At 41.6% G+C, this 10,233-nt stretch overlaps 1 pseudogene; it reads right to left on the bottom strand.

Moving 5' to 3' along the window:
* Positions 1 to 7,465: 7,465 nt before the first annotated feature.
* LOC147116042 (alpha-1,4-N-acetylglucosaminyltransferase-like) overlaps positions 7,466 to 10,233 on the bottom strand; it is a 160,519-nt pseudogene continuing 157,751 nt past the window's right edge.

Raw genomic sequence — 10,233 nt, 5'->3', positions numbered from 1 at the left:
TGAGCAGCCCTAGGCCCCCAGCTTCAAGGTTTTGTTTATTTGAGATCTCACTGTGGCTGCAGTTTTCGCAGTCCTCGACCATTTTCTAAAGGCAACCATTTTACACAATTCACCAGTTCATATTTCTACATTCCGGAGATGAAGGGATTGTCTTACGAAGAAAGGTTGAGCAGGTTGGGCCTATACTCATTGGAGTTTAGAAGAATGAGAGGGGATCTTATTGAAACATAAGATTCTGAAGGGGCTTGATAGGGTAGATGCAGAGAGGATGTTTCCCCTTGTGGAGAAATCTAGAACTAGGGGGCATCATTTCAGAATAAGGGGGCACCCTTTTAAATTGGAAATGAGGCGGAATTTCTTCTCTCAGAGGGTCGTGAATCTTTGGAATTCTCTTCCCCAGAGAACTGTGGAGGCGGAGTCATTGAATATATTTAAGGTGGAGATAGACAGATTTTTGAATGATAAGAGAGTCAAGGGTTATGGGGAGCGGAAAGTGGAGTTGAGGCCAAGATCAGATCAGCCATGATCTTCTTGAATGGCAGAGCAGGCTCCAGGGGCCAAATTACCTACTCCTGCTCCTAGGTCTAAAGTTCTATGTTCTTATGTTTTAAAGAAGACAACCCTCGATTTCTTGGTAAAAAAACACAGAATTGTCAGCTTGACCAAAAACAGAATGCATGATGGTCTTTGCTTATTGCCCAGGATGTTTGAGAGGGAAACGGATGTATCAGCAAAAATAAAGGGAATTTTTCAAGCTATAAAACCTGAGTAAGTGATAAGGAAACAATGCTGAAAGTTACAGAGATATGGACGTAAGGCCTGCAAACTGATGAGAGATTTTTTTGATATTTAAACCCCACCACCGTGGAAAGTAAGATAATTAAATAGCAGATTTAGGAAATTAAACCATGTAAAATAGTTCTGAAATAGTTCTTAAAGAGTTTTCAGGATAACCACAATGCAAAGTCCAGTCAAGATATCTTGAGTTGTACTCTCTAGAAAAAGGTTGTATGAGAAGCTACTACTTTCTTTCTGATTATAAACCTGCAGTGTTTATGTAATTCAATTCTTTGAAGTTAAAAAAGTAACAACAGTGTCTCACTTGATTCTTAGGGGGAAAAATTAGCGCCCCCGCGCCCAAAATTCATTGGTAGTGCCTCAAGAGGGAAGCAGGGTGCTACTGGAAGCGCTGCAAGGGAATATTGTGGAGCTACGTGCCGTGATACTGCAGGCTTTCCTCCCTTTCTTAAAGGGGACGGGCCTTGCGCAGCGTGACCCGGGCCCAGCTGGGCCACCAGGGATCGGAGTGCCAGCGAAAGAGCCCGGCACACAAGAGAAGTGCTGGGCTCATGGAGCGCCACCAGCACTCTGCGGGGCGGCTGTAGAGGAGGCCGGGGATGGCAATGAGGGCAGGTGCTGGCAGACGACCTGCAACAAAAATGGCCGCCCGGCACCTCGCCTTTAATTAGTGCTGCCCCGGCCGCAGGTAGGTCACCCTGACCCCGTCGGACATAGCGTCTGGTGGTAATTCAGGGGGCGCTACAGAAGATCATGGCTGGGGCGTGAGCGGGGCGCTGCGCATGGTGATGATGTCATCGCCGGCGGCGCAGCGCCATGTGCCGCCGCTAACCTCCCACTGAATTTCACGGGAGGCGTTGGCGGTGCCGCGCCCGGACACTAGTTGCTTTTAGGGCACTAACGGGAGACCCAAAGCAACTGAATTTTTCCCCCTCAGCATTTTAAGAGAAAAGTAATCCTACAGATTTGCTGCCGTGAATTGGATACTGAAATGTTAAAATCAATTTAGAGTTAATTTGGAATTAATTTTTATCAGCGAAGCGGTAGGAAAATTTTAGACCCCATCCAAAATCAGCTAGAGACAGGAACGAATATTCACTCACAAAGGCTTGATAGCTAGCCACATTGAGGGATCAGGTAGTTAGGATAACCACACTCTAGTACAACTGATTTTGAAGGTTAACTAAAGTTCAGGAGCTTAGTTGTAAAGTGCGCAAGCATTGTCCAGATGGCAGTGTGCTGTGTGCAAAGTAGTTCGCTATCCAGAATCCCAAGAAGGTAGCAGATACAGGTGGTCTGGCTATTAGCAGTTTTGCTTAGAGTTAAAGGAAAAAGAAATGGAAAGAAGTGCCCTTTAATCTTACAGATTTGCTGCTGTGATTCCGATCCCAAATTAGTGGTACTACCCTTTATGGAAGTGTTTAATAGAAGACATATCTAGGGGTTCTCCAGCTAGTGGAATAACAGAGACGGTGTTTCTGACTAGTGGAATAACGGTAGACTTATCTAGGTTACAAATTATCCACTTTGCTAGGAAAAACAAAAAAGCAGAATATTTTTTGAATGGTGAGAGACTGGGAAATATTTGCACTCAGAGGGACTTGGGTGTCCTTGTACATGAATCACAGAAAGTTAACATGCAGGTACAGCAAACAATTAGGAAAGCCAATGGTATGTTAGCTTTTGTTACAAAGGGATTTGTTATAAGAGTGTAACCCCTTCACGGTTCTCTAGATATATGTGAGATGTGGTCTCTGTTGTAGACAGTATTCTATAGTCCAGTAAGGAGATCACTACTACAATGGCTTAATTCTAATTATCTTACTTTATAGTTTTAACGTCAGACAGTATAAGAAGATTACGGGTCAATGACCTAAATTAGACATTTGCATACATTAGAATGAATCTAGACATAATAAACATACATTCTCCATTTATTTGGATTCAAAGGAGAATCTGTCCCTGTGTCCAAATTCGAGTGCGTTCTTTCGTTGGCGCGCTTAAGTTGGAGCTCATGGTATGTATAATGTCTGCAAGACTTACGACTCCGAACCCCTTCGTTGAATTCTCTTCACGATCACTGAATCCCACTTTGAGTTCTGGATGCAGAGCTACTAATACGAAGGGCGGCGGCCGAGTTTGGAAGCCCGGGACGGGATGCGGCAGCCATTTGCCTCCTGAGCCCTCTTTTCAGAGCTCCTGCCTTCTTTTCTTCCAGTCGCTCCCATTTCCCGCTCAAAAAAACCCAACTCCACCCCTTCCTCCTGGGGTTTCTGCCTGGAGACTGCGCAGCCTCACTGTCTGCAACAGTTGATACTGGTGCAGAATTATGGAAAGTCTGCTCTTAGTCACATTGTGTCCTTAAAAGTTCTTGCCGTACCTTCACATGGGCAACTTTAACCCAGGGATTTATAACAATGATAATACAGTGTCTAAGTTAAAGATTGATAACCATACTTAGCATACATAACATTTCCAGTGGGTATTACAAGAGTAAAGAAGACTTATTCCAATTATACAGGGCATTGGTGAGGCCACACCTGGAGTGCTGTGTACAGTTCTGGTCTCCTTGCCTAATGAAAGACATACTTGCCTTTGAGGGAGTTGCAGTGAAGGTTCACTAGACTGGTTCCTGGGATGAGGGGATTGCCCTATGAGGAGAGATTGAGTAGACTCGGCCTATATTCCTTAGCGTTCAGAAGAATGAGAGATGATCTAATTGAAACATACAAAATTCTTATGGTGCTTGACAGGATTAATGCTTGGGAAATGATTCCCCTGGCTGGGGAATCTAGAACCAGGTGTCACAGTCACAGAATAAGGGGTAGGCCATTTAGGACTCAGATGAGGAGAAATTTCTTCACTCAAAGGGCTGTGAATCTTTGGAATTCTCTACCCCAGAAAGCTGTGGTTGCTCAGTCATTAGGTATATTCAAGACAATGGTCAATAATTTTTTGGGAATGAAGGGAATTAAGGGATATCGGGATAGTGCGGGAAGGTGGAGTTGAGGTAAAAGATCAGCCATGATCTTGTTGAATGAAGGAGCAGGCTTGAAGGGCCAAATGGCTTACTCGAGCTCCTTTTTCTTATGTTCTTACGTGTAGTGACATTTCTCACTTATAGTATAGGGAGTTTGGAGTGAAAAGAAAAAAGAGGCTATAAAGATTAGCAGCGGAAAGCAGTATGTAGAGAAAAGTAATCCTACACTAAATCGAGGTTCACTGCAAAATCAAACTGTGTGGTCTTTGGGCGGCAAGTGAATGGTGGGTTCATTTAAAAATTTTATATTTTTGTCCCACCAACACCACCACATTAAAACCAAATAATGGGGCAACAATGAGATGAAACTGACCCTCCCCCGATACAGGCTACTGATTTGGATTGGCTTTACCTCTGACTCTCTCTGACTCTCTTTTTATAAACTTTTCCCTGATTCTGTACCTTTTTTCTAGTCTCTTATAAAGTGAACTGAATCCAATAGAATTTCAGGGAAGGGGGACATGAAAGGAGCAGCAAAATGTATTAAGTCACACATTGTGGATTGAACTATCCTGAGTCTCAGTATTGTTTGACAATGAGAGTCAAAGACGAAAACTTTCTTTTGCTCGATTGGTTCCACTATTCTCATCACTGTGGGTGGGCTTCAAGTTCATTTCAAATTTGATGCCAATATCATGAGAAGAAGTTAACCAGGTACTGTTGAAATTGCTGCAGCGTCTCCTGTACACCCGGTTTCCTGAATACAATCAAGTTATATTATTTTTTAAAAGCTGGAGCAGCTGAACATTACTTATCAATTGGGCCAAATAAAATGGACCTGAGTGTACAAAAAGAAATTGCAGTAGGAATTGAGGCCGCAGTACGCCTAACTTTTCATTGCTGAGGCATGTACAAGGGTGGCATCATAACCCTGGAAAGCAGTGATGGCGAAATAGATTGTCCAGAAAGACAGGAGTGTGATAGAATCTTCACCACTGACCTGGATGGGTGCAGGCACAACAACACTCAAGCAGCTCAATCACTGTCCAGGACAAACAAAGCAGTCCGCTCGATCGGTGCCCCGCCACTGGACTCAGTCTCTACCCCCTCCATCATTGGCTGCAGTATGTATGACCTACAGCACGTACTGCAACAACTCACCAGATTTATTAAAACAGCATTTCCCTGCCTTGTGACTTATAACACTGAGAAAGACAACAACAACAATGTTATGGGTACACCATCATCTCCAAGCCACACAGCATCCTGATTTGAATGTATATCGCCACTCCTTCACCCAACTTCCACCGGAGTTGCAGTGGGTGTGTGCCAGAAGTGTTGAGTAATTTTGGCTCTGTTGTCTGTTATAAAGAAGGCCATTGAAAAGCCTTTCATCAGTATCGAATTCCTAGCCAACCTGAGGTGATGCCATGGGTAATAAATATGTTGGAATTTTTTGAAGATTTAGCATCATTGGTGGATGTTGTTTATCATGTTTTAATTTTCCGAAGACATTTGATCAAATACCTAACACAAGATTTGCAGCTGAATTGCAATCTCTCCAGACCAATTAGAAAATGGGATAATAACTTGGATAAATATTGGGATAGTAATTCTCATTCATCATTCCAGTTGAGAAGGTGAGATCAGTTGATGATTCTGGGATTAGTTCTAGGAATTCTGCAAATATTATTAGAGATAATGGATATAGGTAAAGGGTGTAAACAAGAACATTTAAATTTGTAAATTATGCAAGATTGCATCAAAGGGCAGAATGATCAGAAAGGGATAACGTTCAAGGAGATAGATAAAGATTCAATGAATGGCAGATAAATTAGAAATATTATTTGATAGACATGCAGAAAATAACTGTAAAATCCCACATTAAGACCACTTTTGTGTAGGAAATATATATCAAGATTTATTATTTCTGCACAGTTCCAGCGCCTTTTCAATCAGTTTCCTCCACTTTCCTCCACCAGCAATAATTTCTACCCCACCACATTATCTACAGTCAGAATATTTACACTCAATCTACAGGCAAAGGCCATCCAAATGTAAATGTGTCAAATTGATGAAAATGATATACATTATCTGCCAGGTATCTTTACCGGATAATAGAATTATTCCAGTTCCTTCATTTCCTGAAACATTGTACCTCGGCAGAATTGTGAATTAGAACAGAAAGATTTTCTGACTCTGCCGTTTGTATTTGGTTTCTGTTATTCGAAAGTGAATAGACACAGAGCTGGAACCAATGTTCCCTCTTTTTTTTTCCGTGCACGGTCCCGTTAACTGCCTGCGTGGCACATTGAAATTTTCTCGCGTGCACGGTTTCTTCCGTGTATAAGGTGGTGAGCTTCCTGCGCGGGACCTCCAGACCGCTGCACGGCCACGCAGCTTAGCGACAACATTGACTGTAAACCAACTGCACTCATTCGCTGTTGCATTAATACCTGGATATTGTTCAATGAAGCATTAAGACTCTGATTTGCTCTTTCATTCATTTCTGTCAATGTTATCCCTATTATCTTTGTTTAATCAGCCATTTTGTTGGCATTGATATTGTCCCTGTCCTTGCCTTGGAAACATAATTTCATTTCTTCAGGATTTCTTTTATTTTTATTCAAATAAATCCTGGCTTGAGTTACAGAGCCTTGGTTACTGAATCTCTGTCATGGGCACCTTCCTGAATGTGTGATTGGGAATTCCCTGCTGTCTCGTCACAACAAGCCCAGATGAAGATAAATTTTGTTGTTCTTCCAGATACAGAAACATTTAACCTTTAGCGTTTTGACAAAAAGCATTAAAATAACTCCCCAACCTAACGAACCTCAGAGCAGTAAAACTCCAGGATGACTAAATGCCCCCAAATCCCTCTCCCTGATGCTCCTGAAGGTGTCCCGTCACCACATCTTCACTTTAATCAAGAGCGTGTGTAAAGAGCTGGTGCTTTCCTTCTCTCCACTTAATTGACTGTGGAGCAGCTGCCAGCAGGTACACGAACCAATTGCTGTTATTGTCAAGATACACTCCCCTCAGCAGCAGCACTTGGTATTAGATGCTAAAGTAAAATGCCAGCAAGTGAAGCAAAGTGTATCCTGATTGTAAGAGCAGTTGGTTAGGAAACAAGTTATTATAGTGAATGGCTTAGAGATTGTCATTGTGCTTAATGGGCTTATACTCAAATAAGGTTGTGTTTATTTCCTATTTTATATTGTATATAATTTTTAAAATTTGCAAGAAACTTTCTCATGAGCTTTGTTCTCATATACAGTATATATAAGGGAATCTGTGTTTAGGATTAAATCATGTTTCCATTTTTGGCTCTCAGTATTAGATGAGCATCAAGCATTCCCAGATAGGATTGATACTTTACAAATTAACAGAAATCCAAAAATATGCCTTAAAAACCCAACTCCAGAAGATATAGTTCAAAGTACAATAGAACCCCAACAACATGCTGTGGAGATTTTGAAATGCTCCTAAGGAGGCAAATGCCCATTTTTGTGCTGTCTTGAAGCCTGTACTAGGTTTACAGCAAAATTCAGCCCAGCTCCCAGCTGGTGAGAGTTCTGTTGGGCCTAATGAAGGTGTAATGGGTGGAATTTCCAGGGTCTATTCCGAATTATGCCCTCCCCCACCTGCCCCATTTTGGGCAATCCATCCTCAATGGCCTCCAAAATCTTAACCACTAATTGACTGCAAACTATTTCTAGATTGAATTAAATTTCTGTATGTAGTTGGACAATACATCTGAAAGAGATATTCCATTAATGAGCCACTTCCAGCAATTACTTTTCATTTCTTGCTGGAATTCATATAGTTCCAGACATGTGCTCCATATGTAACTGAGAAGAAGCTCTCTATATTCTCCTTTTTCCAGGGATCATAGTAATTTTCCCAGTTTTGATATGAGATTGGATAGAACCGCCTTGAGACCCAGAAAGAGATGCCATTGCATTCCTTTCCAGCGAGGTTGGCTGGGTTATTAGACTTGCACCATCGCTTCATAACACGTGTTATCAGTTCAGGGCCTTGATGACCCCAAATGTGTCCAACATAATGGGCCACAAAATCTTCCAAGCAGTCCCACATAAAATGTTGGTGGCTGTAATGAAATCCCATTGCTCCATTACTTAAATATCCTCCTCTTCTAAAGAGGTAAAATTGGCAAATGGCAAAGGCTTCATTGAAATTATGTCGGTATCCAGGTAGATGCTACCATATTTTCATAGCAGTGCTAACCTGCAGCCGTCAGCAAGCATATGGATCCAAAATCTTTCCAAATCTGGATTTACCTGTCGTATAATGGACAGAGTAAAATGTAAACCATCATGCTCTTTTTCACCATAGTTAAACTTGTTTCTACTTCAATCTTTGTGGCTCCTCCTTAGCTAAAGCCCATTCTCGGCCAAGAAACCCAGTTTGTAGTGGTTCCAGGTATCGCCGGAAAACACTCACTAACCAGGATTGTAAGAAAGACTTTGAATTAGTTTCCTCCCCAATGATCTCTCCCTGTAGAATTATGGGCATGAAGCTGCACTCTTCCACTACATGGCACAACATATACTACCTAAAGTGTTGTTAAGGAAGTCTAGAAAGAAAGAACTTGGCCATTGAGAGGTGTAATAGATGGGGATGTAGGAGGCCATGTGTCAGCTGAAAACATTTTGCTTCTCCTGTTATTGTCCCCTTCATTAATTGTCAATGAACCACAACATGAAACCGTCACACCACAACTGAAATTGACCAGTCAGTTCTACTCACTGGGAAACTATTCTAACCTCTCTTCGTCTTTTTTCCTTCAGATGTGGTGAACAGTGAAGAATTAACTGGGTGAGACAAAGTAAGCTGAGTCGGCAAAACTCTATTAAGCATGTCTGCCACTTGCAGTGACTTCCCCTCACACACTACCAAAGTGCTGGAATTGCTTACCATCAATGACCAGGAGACAGCACAGCTCCCCTTACTCCTCCTTCAGCATCTAGCAATGCCAACAAATGTTAGCATGCATCCTCACTCAATCTAAGTCCCTGAGCCCAGAGACATCCAGAGTTAGACAGTGAGGAGGTGAGGAATGTACAAGGTGTGAAGGGGTATTTACTAGTCCTAGCCCCTATGGGGCTATCCCGGATCAGGCGTATTTCTCAGATATTCACTTTCAACTAAGCCGAATCCTAAAGATGCTTAACTGGGACTAAAGGTCCGGGCTCTCTCTTCCTATAAGAAAGGAACATTCCGAGAATGTTACTGTCCACCAGATAGCACTTTTAATAATAATGAAAGGTCTTCGACCTGAAACGTTAACTCTGCTTCTCTCTCCACAGATGCTGCCTGGCCTGCTGAGTTTTTCCAGCGTTTTCTGTTGTTATTGCACTTTTGATAAGTTTAGCTAGACTGTAACATCCCGGATATTATGAGGGTCTGAAGGTCTCCCCTCAGAAAATGTACCTCTTCACCAAAGAGTGTACAGAGATTGAGTTCATGAGTTATTGATACAGAAGGCTTATGTGAAACAATTCTAAAAATATATAGAGATTTATTAAAAGAACTGACATGCAAGTTACAGTTGGTGAATCAGTAAATTGCAACATTAACAGCTCTAAAAAGAGAAAAAATACGATCTTTTTAACAGAGAATCTTACTTTTATATCTTAGCTTCGCTAAAGTATTACTGTTCTTAAAATTTTCTATACAGGCTATCCATCAATATCAAAATACCTTTGATCCCTGCGGTACAAAGAGTGGAAGACCACAGTGCTGCCTCTATAATCGAGAATCGCCTTGCCTGATTTACGCGACTCTGACATCCCATTTGAGACTTCAATGTTTATACACTTTTTCAGTTGTACCCCATAAGGTTTCTGCTGATCCAAGTTCATTATCACTATTCATCTTTCTGCTGACCTCGCAATTCTTACTGCTACATCGGTAATAGTGATTGGGAGTTTTTACCATATAGGTGTGAAGGCAGATGTCCCATATTTCATTTATCATCTTTATGAGGGCCGAAGTTCCTTATCTTATGCCATCTTTAAGAGGTTTAATTTAAATCACTTATCCAGAGTTGACCATTGTTTTGTTCCCAAAAGGTCAGCCACTCGGAGCCATCCATTCTTCTGTTTCAATAAGTTTATTTATTCAGGGTCAACAACAGGTCCTGTTTCAATAGCCAGAATTCTTTTATAGCTATTTCATAGTTAGGTTTCTAAATTTCCAAACCCAGTTTGTCATGTTTTAAAGAATTTATAAGGTAGAGTTCCTTATAAGGTACTCTTCAGGATCAACCATTGTCTTATCGCAACAAGGCCGGAATTCTTTCATAAGATAGTGTATTTTTCTAAAAAGGCTTTATAGTACATTCCTTCACAGGTGAAACCATCATCTGCAGAGAGGAGTAGCCCCTGCTTCCAAAGGAGGCAGTGCCAGCAGATCCCTGATGGCATCACTAT

Source organism: Somniosus microcephalus, chromosome 6 (genome assembly GCF_052327205.1).
Source record: "Somniosus microcephalus isolate GS21.2 chromosome 6, FLI_Smic_1.0, whole genome shotgun sequence".
Classification (NCBI taxonomy): Eukaryota; Metazoa; Chordata; class Chondrichthyes; order Squaliformes; family Somniosidae; genus Somniosus; species Somniosus microcephalus.
The sequence above is the reverse complement of the archived record's forward strand: the minus strand, read 5'-3'. Positions and strand labels throughout refer to the sequence as shown.